This window comes from Callorhinus ursinus, unplaced genomic scaffold (genome assembly GCF_003265705.2).
Source record: "Callorhinus ursinus isolate GAN/ISIS: 27379988/994484 unplaced genomic scaffold, GSC_fseal_2.0 scaffold11, whole genome shotgun sequence".
Taxonomy (NCBI): Eukaryota; Metazoa; Chordata; class Mammalia; order Carnivora; family Otariidae; genus Callorhinus; species Callorhinus ursinus.
This window is the reverse complement of record NW_027397073.1, coordinates 55,029,861-55,043,096: the sequence shown is the minus strand read 5'-3', so window position 1 is coordinate 55,043,096 and position 13,236 is coordinate 55,029,861. Positions and strand designations below refer to the sequence as shown.

Genomic DNA, 13,236 nt, shown 5'->3' with positions numbered 1-13,236 from the left:
CATGAATGCTGGCACATAACATAATAGATACTCAAAAAAATGTTAGTTCTGACCCCCTACTCAGCCTCGCTTGTTCTGAAGCTTGCATTTGGTGGACTGGCTTTGTCAGACTTTGCCCTGTTTGCTTAGTGGAGAATCTTTGTTTATTGGTGTGGCCAGTGTGGTCCTGCTAGTGTTGTACCTGAGGGAATAAAGCAAGTTAAATGAACCCCGACTCTTCAGGAGGAAATATAGGAAAAGACTGTGGAAGTGAAGAACTTCAGTGGGGGTCCTTGGCCAAATAAAGGGGGAAAAAATGTCAGTATAATTATCATGTTGGCCTCAATAGCTCTGCTTGTAGATGTTTGCATTGTGTATTAGCATGGCAATCGGGAAAGCTAAGGATTTAAAAACTCCCCATATGCATAATTAAACTGAAAATTTGCTAGCAAGCAAAAGATTCTCTGATGAGGCTTGGGAGCCAGGGGTCCAGAAGCCCTATGCCACATTAGGCTTTCTGTCTGCCTGCTGCTGGAAGCTCCTTCCACAGCCCTTTGAGACTGCTGCATGGTCACGCGGAGAAGCTACACTGGGAACCAGGGAAACTATTAGGGGAAGAAACTGAAGGACACCATAAGATGCTATGCAGTTCCTGCCTCCTGTTCCTGCCTTGTGTTTTTGAGTGTTGAATTCGAAGAGAGTATCTGGATGCAATAGTAAAAGAATCACTTTTAGCACCCTGGATCTTTCTGTGTCTCATTGAGAATATTCCTGGAGGAATGGAAGCCAGAATGTCAGAGCTCCAGTACCTTTGAAATTGCTGCACTGCAGCATGCCATCTTTCATCTGTCTCTATCTGTGTTCAAAGTCCCTCTTAGGATTTGGAGGTAACATTTCTATATTCCTAATGTTAATTCTACCTATGAGAAGTGACCGTTTTTAGTGATTATAACTCTGAATTCAATAAATATTTAAGCAATACCATGTGTAACTTCAACCAGGGAAATGTGGAAATGATTCTTTGTGCAGGATGCTTCTTTAAAATGTTTGTCCATTCAATGCTATGATAATTGTTCTCTGGGTTTTTTTGTTTGTTGTTGTGTTTTTTTTTTCTGGTTTGAAAGCTCTGCTTTGCAGTTTTTGTAGGAAAATCTGGAATTGAGAGCAGATGCAGGCTAGCTACAATGTCATCTCACCTTTCCCTCTGTCCTTATTACCTGCCAGTCTGACTGACCGATTCTCTGAAATTCTTTGCCCTAAGGACACTTGCTTAAGAGTTTGGAAATACCTTTTAGCTGTGATGGCAGCTTCACCTTAGGAAGTGGTTAAGAGAAAAGTTTGAATGCTCTCTAAAGACAAGAATGCCCAGTACTTACACAGCCTTTGCAATTCACAATTCACAAATGATAATGTGTTTTCCTTTGTGCCAAGAATTACACAGAAGAATACTGAAATATAACTTAAATATATTTTGTAAGTAATTGCAAAAACAGCTTCATTAAAACATGAACAGGGATGAGACCTCAGAAGAATGGAGCTGCCCGTCAGTCAACCTGGGAACCTATTTTAGGCTCAAGATTCTTAGGTGTGTCTCCTCTGGTGGCTTTTGTAGGCCTTTTATTGATCGTTGGGAAAAGAATTTCAGTAATTGGTACTGGAAGTGAGTAATGAGCAAGGTGTATATACAGACACAGCGGTAAACTCAGAGAGATCTTTCAGTGGGCTCTGTTGAAACTTTCTGATCTTGATGTTTTTCACAAAGGGAGTCCCTAATGTTTGAGAAGGGGCTGTTTTCTCTCTGTCAGCTGTCTCATCCTGAGGGACATGGGCCCTGGCTGAACAGAAATCCCAACCCTTTCCAGCCAACTCCTGGGTTGCTAATTTCTCTTGATTCTTTTCTTTTCTGACAGTAACTTTCAAAAACAATACCATTCATTACCCAGGAGATTATGGTGTGATATTGGGAGCATTACTCCAATTCTTGTAGTATATTTTCCTTTAAATCTCTAATTCTGAAAGATTTCTTACATTTTTTTCCAGTGAATCCAGCAATTTTTGCAGAGAAAATAAACATGCCTTAGCAGAGTAGTTTTGCTTTACAATGAACTTTGATACAATGTACCTTTTAGTTGCAAATCAGTAAGAAATTATTTGTCCAAAAAGCCCAAATCTTGCACCTGGATATGATATGTATCTGTAGTTTTAATCACATTTTATGTGTAAGGCTATTAAGACCTAGGAAGGTTGTGAATTGCTCCAAATTAAATAGGAAATGGCAGAACAAACAGAGGGAACTAAGAACAGAAACCAGGTGTCTTCACAACAGCTGGGAACTTCCCCTACAAACCACCATCCCTCCTCTGCTGGTGGTGATCTACCTGAAATAGTGGGCCTGCACTGGAATCCAGTGGGAGCCTGGAGAAGTAATGGCAAAGGCAGGTTCTGAAGGGCTTTTACAAGGTGAACAGAAGAGGATAGAAATGATAGAACAGGCCATACGAGTTGTGTTGCAGGTGCTAGATTCAGTGGTTTGCTAAGAGGACGCACGGGATTCAGCATACAGTTGTACTTACGGCTAAGATTTATTGCAGTGGAACAACACAAGGCAAAACAAGCAAAGGGAAAAGGTGCATAGGGCAACGTCCTGGGAAAACCAGCTGCAAGCTTCCAAGAGTCCTTTCCCAGGATAGTCACATAGGATGTGCTTCGTTCCTCCAGCGACAGACTGTGACAACACATGTAAAATGCTGTCTACCTGGGAAGCTTATTACAGACTCAGTGCCCGGGATTTTTACGGGGGGTTGGTCACATAGAGAGCCTCTGCTGTGCACCTGTCAAAATTCCAGATTCCCAGAAGAAAAGCACACATTTGGCATAGACCACATCATTTTGTACTAACAGTTTAGGCACAGGGAGCCACCCCCATCAGTTGGGGAGCAGTGGGAACTCTCCCCAAATCCAAGTTTCCAGACAGCAGCCAAGGGTCAGCCTTGCAAGGGGGACTGTCTAAGCACAGCATCTCAGGCCTGCTGTGGTAACTCAGTTACACAGGAGCTAGGGTAGTTAAACTGTTTCAAAGATTTTTTCAGATTCCATCAGAGAGAGTTGACAGGAAGAATAAAGAGGTTGGAGGTAAGGAATGAAGGAATAGGAAGATATTTTCAAGTCTTGGAGATGAAACACATGGGAAGGTTTTTGGGGCGTGTGTGTGTGTTTCCCCAGACAGAAGAGGATTATTTAGGAAGAGCGGCTGGATGAGAAGGGGAAACATTCTACATTCTGAATATATTAACTCTGAGATGACAGAGGAATCAAATTAGAATTTTTTTTTACCACAACTGAAATACATTCAAGATATTGGTAGATTACATTAAAAAAACTGATTCTTTTTTTTAAGATTTTATTTATACATTCATGAGAGATAGAGAGGCAGAGGCAGAGGAAGAAGCAGGCTGTCTGCGGAGCAGGGACCCCAATGCAGGACTTGATCCCAGGACCCTGGGATCATGACCTGAGTTGAAAGCAGATGCTTAACCAAATGTGCCACCCAGGCACCCAAAAAAACCGATTCTAATATGACATTTATGTCTGTGATACATTCCTGTGTCATGCTTATGGAATTAGAGTAAATCACATAATTAAAGAATTACTGTTAAGAGGGAATTTTGACTTTGTATTAGCTGTGAAGGACACACTGTTAAAAGACATAATTTTAATATGAAAATATTATTAATGTTATTAAAAAGTATATATGTTAGGCAGTTTTTTCTAAGGACCTGAATTAGCTTCTACTTACCACTCGTTGAAATTGGTAATTCTTTACCCCAGTTGTCTAACCTAGTCTTGATTTAATTTTCCCTTATTTGTTTGTAAGTATTATGTGAATAATAAGAATTATAATAAGAATTCCCTAGAGTACTCCCCCCCACACCATGGGAGAAAGGTCCTGATGGGTATAGATTTAGCACGAGAACATTGGAAATGATGTCTTTGAGGGTAATGTGAAATACCATGGAGCCTGTTAGTCCTTGCACCAAACCAATGAAACAGTGTGTGTATATAGGCTTCTAAACATCCTAACATAAAATCTCTTTTTCACTGATTAGCTATATAATCTGGGCAAATTTCAGCCATGTAGCGATATCCATGCCATATCTCTAGCCCCACAGTGGCTTCCAAGAATCCATAGTTATATTTCCTTCCTGTAGTTATTAAATTAAATATTCAATCCTGATTTTTGCTTTTGATCGGAAGTGGCACCATTTTATTTAGCCAAAGCAGCTTCTCTATATTCCTCGTGTGTGTGTGTTTTTAAAAGAAGCTTTTCTCTTATTTGTGAGGGTAGACAATCTAGTAACAGGTTTGGGGTATTTTTTTTTTTTTAAGTAGTCTCCACACCGTGCGTGGAGTCCAGTGCAGGGCTTGAACTCATGACCCTGAGATCAAGACCTGAGCTGAGATCAAAAGTCAGGCGCTTAACTGAGTGAGCCACGCAGTTGCCCCTTGGGTAATTTTTAAAATTGCATATGTGTGTGAGACAAATGGGGATGAGGTGCTTGTACAGTAATATGAACATAACTACTTCATAAATATGTATTGTGGAGATGACATTCTTATGTTACACAAATTGGATGCGTCAGAATTTTAAATGTCACCTTTGGATTTAATACAAGAAGTTCCTGACTGGCATTTTCCTAACTTTCCTTATAAGGGACCCTGTAGCCACAGAAACTTGTTTTCAGTTCCTAGCTGCCAAAGAGCGAGGTTTCTCCCCTTGCCTTGTCTGTGCCCTCCCAGTTCCCACCTGCTCCTATCCCCCTGAGCTCGTGCCATCTCTTCTGGATGTCAGGACTCACGGCGGCAACGAGTAGGGGGATGGTTTGGGGGAACCCTTCATGCCACATGGTCTCACAAAATGGAAGACCAAGGACATGATAAGAGGATTATCATCTTTATCTTCCCTTGACTCTCTTATGTGTTGTGGATTGTTAAACCTCATATCCTGCCTGCATTGCTCTAAAGCACACTTGAGGTAGGCATGCCTGTTATTAAAATAGAATAAATGGTGGAGAAAGTCAGGGTTAAAAGACAATATGGAAGAGAAAAGTAAAGCCAGCACGAGCTGAGCGGGACAGATGCATACCTCAGGGCCTCATGCAGTGGACAGAGGTAGGCTGCAGATTTGGTTCTTACGTTCCTAGCAGTGAAAGTGAAGAGGGAAACATGGTCAGTGACAGATCTGAGACATCTGTAAGATAAAAACCTAAGTTTTTCTAATATTAAAACCTAAGAGGAGTTTTTTCCATGGGTGCTCTTACAGGGTAACATAAAAGACAATGATCTCCCGCACATGTGGCTCAGTCAGTTAAGCATCTGCCTTCGGCTCAGGTGATGATCCCAGACTTCTGGGATCGAGCCCCGCAGGAAGCCTGCTTCTCCCTCTCCCACTCCCCCTGCTTGTGTTCCCTCTCTTGCTGTGTCTCTCTCTGTCAAATAAATAAATAAAATCTTTAAAAAAAAAAAGAAAGAAATTAAAAAAAAAAGACAATGATTTCACCAGCAACCTTGTAACAGAGGTAGCGAGACTCACATGGCTATGCTAATGACCTCATCAATATGTACTTATTTACATGCTGCACAAGCCTCATTGAGTAGCTGCAGTTCTAAAATACAATGATTCCAAATACACAGTTCTGTCCAAAAGGAAATTTAGAGGACTAGGCAGTCCCCATATCCTTCAGGCAATTATATTCATGGATGTATTTCTCCCAACTGGGTTTTTGATAAGAATTATTCAACACAGACCCTTGGTTTATAATCTTTGACTAAAACAGAGAGTGCAGTGTTGACAAAGTATTTGGGACTCAATCAAGGAAGGATTGAGTTCATTTTCTCTAATGAAATTTAAGGACATATCCCTGAATGGATGGCCACCGTGGCTTCACTCAGAGATGAGGGAGGACCCACAAGCAGGGATAAAAATCTTCCTCCAGAAATAATTCTGGATCCACTTCAAACCAACATGGATTGTGATTCTAATTCAGGTTGCCTTACCTTTATAGCAGTAATTTGGAAAAATAAAAAATTTGGGCTAGGAGTCATGGAACAACCACATTGCCTAGGAAGGAAATATCATTAAAGCATATGTGTTATGCCCACTGGAAAAGAAATCTTAAAATGCATCATGCTGAAATGTAATTAACTATCCACGAGTTACGAATCCTTAGGGGACTAGCATTTGGTACACAATGGACTGAACGAAATAAACCCCAGACATGATGCTTAAATTTTGATCACATTCCTTCTCCTTTCAGAATAGAGACAAGCAAACCTATAGAACATTTTGCATTCCTTTCTCTAAAGAATAATTTTTTAATAAGCAGGCTAATGTAGTTGAAATGGAATTTTATTCAACATTAACTAGTGGTTCAAAGTGAGGAAGTAGAGAGCCAAAGTATAGTTCTGATACCTCTTGGAATGCTTCCAAATGTGTCCATGACCACTTTCTGCACAGTACATGACTTCAGAATGCCAGAAATTTTTCACTTTAACCTTTAAAGTGTGCTAGCGTAATAGAGAAGCCCATTACAAAGCAGTGTACATATTAAAATTCTCCCTGGTACTGGACTTATATTCAGAAGGAAAAGTCTCTAAAAGAACTTGGCATTTGATAAGAAACAAAATACAGACTGTTCAATACAATGAAACCTATTTTATTTCAAGGATTACAAAGTTAGATGGAAAATGCTGATAAGGATCGCTTTCCATAATGACTTTAGTCTGCTCCTTAACCTTTGACATCGTCTGCCACATCTCTGTTGCCAGGCAACAGTGAAGCAATAAAACCTGTGTGAGTAAAGAAAGTTCCCAACATAAGAATGAGTTGTATGCTAGAAGCTCGTGAGCCACTTATTTAGAATTCTAAATACATTTTTTTCATTTGAAAAATATTAATGGCAGTTGATTATCCAAACCAGCCACTGTAAGCCTACTTGCTATGCTCATGAAATATTGAAAGGCAGCACCTTTCCTATCCAGAACGAATAATTTCATGATTCTTGTCTCCAAAATGCCAAATTCCAGGATATAAGAAAATGCCAAAAGGAGGAGCAGGGACAAAAATTAAGAAGCAATTGCTGACCACGTGAATGCAGAGGGAGATAGAGAAAATCTGAGACAACTCAAAGCAAGCTTGCTGTTGCTGAGCACTACAAGGTCCTAAGCTCCTTCTACCACTAGACATCTTGCACTGTCTTTTCCCTCCTTATAAGAATTACAGTAACCATCCCATCACCAACAAAATAACACCCCTTTGATTTATTTTTTTATAAAAGATTTTATTTATTTATTTGACAGAGAGAGACACAGCAAGAGAGGGAACATAAGCAGGGGGAGTGGGAGAGGGAGAAGCAGGCTTCCTGCTGAGCAGGGAGCCCCATGCGGGGCTCTATCCCAGGACCCTGGGATCATGACCTGAGCCAAAGGCAGACGCTTAACACCTGAGCCACCCAGGCGCCCAAAATAACACCCCTTTTAAAGATGAATGAATCTGTTCATTTTAGAAAGTTGGAAACATAGTTAACATTTGCAAGAAAACAGCACTGACTCTAAGTTTTGAAGGGATACATCTTCAGCTCTAAGCAAAGCTCATTTAGAGTAACAAAAACCTGAGATTTCTGTATAGCTGACTTTACTATAGAAATGCAGCAGTTTAATTAGACATATGATGTATGAGATGTTGCCATGGGGAAACATATTATGAATTCTAACTAGGGACAGCAGATAAACAGCCCCTACTCAGAGGCATTGAAATTTAGCTATAGAAAACTACCTGCTCTTGGGAAATATACAGAAAAATGTTTCCACCTTTCTGTAAGAGAAACACACGTCTCTCAGTCACCAGGGTGTTGTGAACTGTGTAGAAAACCCATTTGCCCCTAAAGAGGCCAGGAGCGTGCCCCCCCCCATCCCTCAGGTGGGCTGCTCATTCACAATGGGAATATCCCTAATCTGAGGACTAATTTATATATTACACCTCAGCAACATTTTAATCTAATTGTTCATGAGCCCTGCTGATTCTTAATTGCTGTTTTGGTCATGCACACAGCAGTGACCGTAATTCCAAATTAAAAGGTGAGTGACTGGTGTTAAGCATTGGGTTAATTTCACACAGTAATTGCCAATACTTGCTAAAAATATCTGGAGGCAGCCACCGCCTCTTTAAAATGCAGCCATCTAACTAAAAATGTTCTGCTTACCAAAATGGAGCCTGCCGTTACTGTTTGGTTTCATTATTGCTTCCTCTAGCATGCTTCTATATCTGCAGGCCTAATTTTGAGTATTCCCGTTCCAGATTACTGAAAATTGTTCCAAAATGCTATGCAGTCTTGTTGAAAGGAAATGTTGCCCAATCAAATCTACAGATTATAATCAAGATACATTTTGTAAAACTGTATTTATGGAAATGTGCCTTGGGAGATTCCACAGCCAGCACTGAACTTAATCTTTACATAGTTCCTCAAGTTTTAATAACAGAAAGTTTTGATTTCCTTTCCTAATTTTTCAGTTTGAGTTTCTTAGAGAATTCCTTAAGTTCAAGGCATGTTGGGGCTATGCCAGGGCTCTTGGAAGTGTCTGATAAGAAGTGGTGAGCACACAACATTCAATAACAACGTCTTAATTTGAAATTCAGGGGTGAAAATTTGGACTTTAAGAGTGAAATATTTAACATGCTTCCACCATTTTGGAGCCTGAGAATGATTTGAATGTATACTGCTTGAAGATGCCTTGGGGAAAGTTGCAGCTTCGTTAGTCTCTCCTGTTGACAAACAATCCGTATCACCCACAGATGTTGTGCATTTAATCAAGGCTTGAGCATGGGGGCAGCTAGCAAATGTGGCTATGCCTCTGGGAAATCTGGATCCATATTTCACATTTAATGTTTCAAAAACACCCTTTGATATGTCAACAAAGCCTTTCCTTTCTCATACCTGATTTTTTTTTTTTTTTAAACTATTCAGAGGACTTGGCAAAAGCCATAGTGGAGAGAAAAGGGAAGCTCTTGGGTATGGATGGGATGGTACTCCATTAAGGACCAGTGGTCTTCACGCTTTTTGCTCTGTACCACCTAAAACATTTGAAAACTAGGTGTCCCTTGCACATTTTCAAGCTCACATCTAAAATCTTTATCTTAAATTTAAGTGGTTTCAGATATAATTTCAGATATGCATATATTGTGCTTTTTATAATCAAATAAATACATCACTTTTTTATATGTACCTTTTAAAAACCACAGCAATTGGCTATCCGTCATCGATTTCACAAGTACAGGAACAGACTTTTCCTTTTTTTTTATTTTCAACTTTTTAAAAATTTTTTATTGTTATGTTAATCACCATACATTACATCATTAGTTTTTGATGTAGTGTTCCATGATTCATTGTTTGCGCATAACGCCCAGTGCTCCATGCAGAACGTGCCCTCTTTAATACCCATCAGCAGGCTAACCCATCCCCCCACCCACCTCCTCTCTAGAACCCTCAGTTTGTTTTTCAGAGTCCATTGTCTCTCATGGTTCGTCTCCCCCTCCGACTTATTCCCCTTCATTCTTCCCCTCCTGCCATCTTCTTCTTCTTTTTTTTTCTTAACATATATTGCATTATTTGTTTCAGAAGTACAGATCTGTGATTCAACAGTCTTGCATAATTCACAGTGCTCACCATAGCCCATACCCTCCCCAATGTCTATCACCCAGCCACCCCATCCCTCCCACCCCCCACCACTCCAGCAACCCTCAGTCTGTTTCCTGAGATTCAGAATTCCTCATATCAGTGAGGTCATATGATACATGTCTTTCTCTGATTGACTTATTTCATTCAGCATAACACCCTCCAGTTCCATCCACATTGTTGCAAATGGCAAGATCTCATTCCTTTTGATGGCTGCATAATATTCCATTGTGTATATATACCACCTCTTCTTTATCCATTCATCTGTCGATGGACATCTTGGCTCTTTCCACAGTTTGCCTACTGTGGACATTGCTGCTATAAACATCGGGGTACACGTACCCCTTCGGATCCCTACATTTGTATCTTTGGGGTAAATACCCACTAGTGCAATTGCTGGATCGTATGGTAGCTCTATTTTCAACAGTTTGAGGAACCTCCATACTGTTTTCCAGAGTGGCTGCACCAGCTTGCATTCCCACCCACAGTGTAGGAGGGTCCCCCTTTCTCCGCATCCCCGCCAACATCTGTCGTTTCCTGACTTGTTAATTTTAGCCATTCTGACGGGTGTGAGGTGGTATCTCATTGAGGTTTTGATTTGGATTTCCCTGATGCCAAGTGATATTGAGCACTTTTTCATGTGAACAGACTTTTCTTTTACAGACATTTTGTGTCATTTCTTTTCTTCCTTAAACTTCTATTTCCATTCTACTTCCTGCACAGAATCTTACCCTAATGTATCATTTTTATGCTTGAAAGTATCTTATTGATTACCTATCAAAATTCTTTGCAATATAATGGGTGCATAAATTGAAATTTGAGCTTCATTTTTCATTTTATGTGGCCATAATGTTCTAAATCTTAGAACTATTTTCTGGACTAAGCGATCAGTACAATTATTAGCAGTAAACACTTCAGTGTAAACAACACATGTATCTTACAAACTATGATAAATACTAAACATAAAAGTAATCTGTTATTGCAAATTAATCTCTTAGTAAGACAAAGAGAGCATTTTTCCCATTAGTTTGTGTATTTGTGGGTAAATATTATGTATTGCTGAAATGAGACATGGCTGAGCAACATTTTCCTTCCTTCCTCCCTCCCTCCAACTCACCTTCCCTTCTTTCTTTTTTCTTCCCCTTTTCTTTTTTTCTTTATTTCTCTCCTTCCTTCCTTCCTTCCTTCCTTCCTTCCTTCTTTCCTCCTTTCTATCAATCTATCTTATTTCTTAGATAAGCACAGAAAAAATTATTGAGGTACAAAAGTGGATGCAAATGGCAGAAGCTCCATATTATGGCAAATATCCCCCAATTCTTGGAACTAATCTATTAGCTACTTCATTCTGTCCTTCAATTTGGTTGAAAGGAGAAAATTAGAATTTACTTGAGTTGCAGAATATTTGTTAATCCATTACTGAAGCAATTCCAACCACTGAAGAAATTTCCTTTGCCCATCTTTTAGCAAAGGTTTGCTATCCTGGAAAAATGCACTGTGGAGATTGGGCCTGGGGGCTGGTTTGCCTTTGCACTGCTAACGGGAGGAAGGGGTTGCTAACTGGGAGGTAAGAAAGGAGAACCTCTGATGGCTGTTGCTTTCTCAGGCAGATCAGTTTTAGGGTCTAGAAGTTGAGAATCTGGAAACCGAGTCCCTTAAAACTAGATAAGTGCCAGCATATTCCTTAAAAAAAAATTGTGTGCTGCCGGAGGTATCCATAGTTCAGTTTAAAGCCCATTATTGCAGATAATGAATATTTTGCTATGTAATGGTTTGTTTGAGGGAAAAGTTCAGATTATCAATGTAGTTGCCCTATAGATGTCACCATTATTTGGGGGGGGGAAGCCCCATTAGGTAGAATTCTGATGTCCATGCCCCACCCCACATTGTCTGATGTCTCCCCTCTTCCCTTACTACACAGGCCTTGAGAGGGGCTGTGGGATCGGGGTGCCACTGGTGGCAGGAAATTCAGTAGGAGTGGGACAGCCGGGAAAAGAGGGGAGGATTTTTATTTCCTTGGGAACTTATATGAAAAACTGAGGCGATAAAAGTGAGCTACCTCTACTTTCTGACCCATTACTTCCAAACATATTGCTATATATTTGGCGAGGGTGAGGGGCAGAGGAAGAGAGAGAATTTTAAGCAGGTTCCATGCCCAGTATGGAGCCCAGTGTGGGGCTCGATCTCACCACCCTGAGATCATGACCTGAGCTGCAAATCAAGACTCAGAGGCTTAACCAACTGAGCCACCCAGGCGCCCCCAAACTTACTTGTAACTAAGCTCATCTTCTGTCCTTCCTTCTCATTTCTGAGAATGAGAGTTCCTTCTGGGTTCACCTGTGTTCACAACCCCACCTCCTCCAGAGCTTTGCCCAGAGACCCACCATGTGTTCCACATTCCAACCTCCAGTTCCCTATGATTCTTTCCCCTTTAAGTATGATTATACTCAAGTCTGTTTCATCCTTTGTTAATAAAAACCTTTTCTCTTATCCATTTCTTGCTAGCATTTTGTCTCTCTCCTTCCTTCATCTATTTCCTCACCTCTAAAATGGCAGTAATAGTAGCTACATTACAGAGTTACTGAGAGAATGATACATGCAAGATATAAAGCCCGATTTTCCCCTGCAGGATGGCAGTAAGTTAGTAATTATCATCATTGGCCACATTCATTGATATTTCAATGTCTGCATTTTTTTTTACCTCTCTTCAATCCACTGAATTATTTATCCCCAAAACTCAACTGAGGTTGCTCTGACAAGGCCATATTGTGATGGTTATATTCTAAATCTAGCAGACTCTTCTCAGTCCTTATTTTCTGGATGATTTAGCTAGCTCTACTCAGTCTATCTCTGTGACAGATCCTTCTTGGTTTTCCTCTTGGCAACACTCTCTGTACCCAACCCTAACCAAGGGCTCCATCTTTGGCCCAAGTCCTTATTTTTATCCGTGTTGCCTCTGGATGGGGATTTTCTACCTACTTGTGGTCTTAACTTTATAATTCCAAACTTCCCTGAGCTTCAAGCAAGTATTTTACTAATTGTTAGAAATATGAACTAAATGCCCCCTTCACCACTCAGAGTCAACATGTACACCACAGAATCTGTCATTTATCTAACACTCTTTCCTGTCTCTCCCCACAACATATTTCTTTGCCCCATGTCTCCTTGATAGGTAAATGGCACCACTACTCAGTGAGGTACTACCTAAGCTAGAAATCTAGATCCATTACAGATCCTTCCTTTCATTGTGAGTTAACTCAGTCAAATTTTGTGCATTGATTGGAAACTGTGTCAAGAAATGGGACATCAATGGTATGTGTGTGTGTGTGTGTGTGTGTGTGTGTGTGTGTGTGTGTGTATAATGGAATATTATGCAGCCATCAAAAAAACCCTGAAATCTTGCCATTTGCAATGACGTGGATGGAACTAGAGGCTGTTATGCTAAGCAAAATAAGTCAACCAGAGAAAGACATGTATCATATGATCTCACTGATATGAGGAATTCTTAATCTCAGGAAACAAACTGAGGGTT

At 40.3% G+C, this 13,236-nt stretch overlaps 1 protein-coding gene across 12 annotated transcripts in view; it reads left to right on the top strand.

Moving 5' to 3' along the window:
• The first annotated feature begins 846 nt into the window (after positions 1 to 846).
• The window catches only part of EPB41L3 (erythrocyte membrane protein band 4.1 like 3), a 182,409-nt gene continuing 170,019 nt past the window's right edge, over positions 847 to 13,236 (top strand). For 8 of the 12 annotated variants that reach the window (XM_073898486.1, XM_073898482.1, XM_073898484.1 and 5 more), the window contains exon 1: positions 848 to 866. The gene's annotated coding sequence lies outside the window, so the exon portion shown is untranslated. Of the gene's footprint in view, positions 867 to 13,236 lie in introns of all 12 variants that reach the window. The other 4 variants (XM_073898475.1, XM_073898491.1, XM_073898489.1 and 1 more) reach the window with 2 other exon arrangements.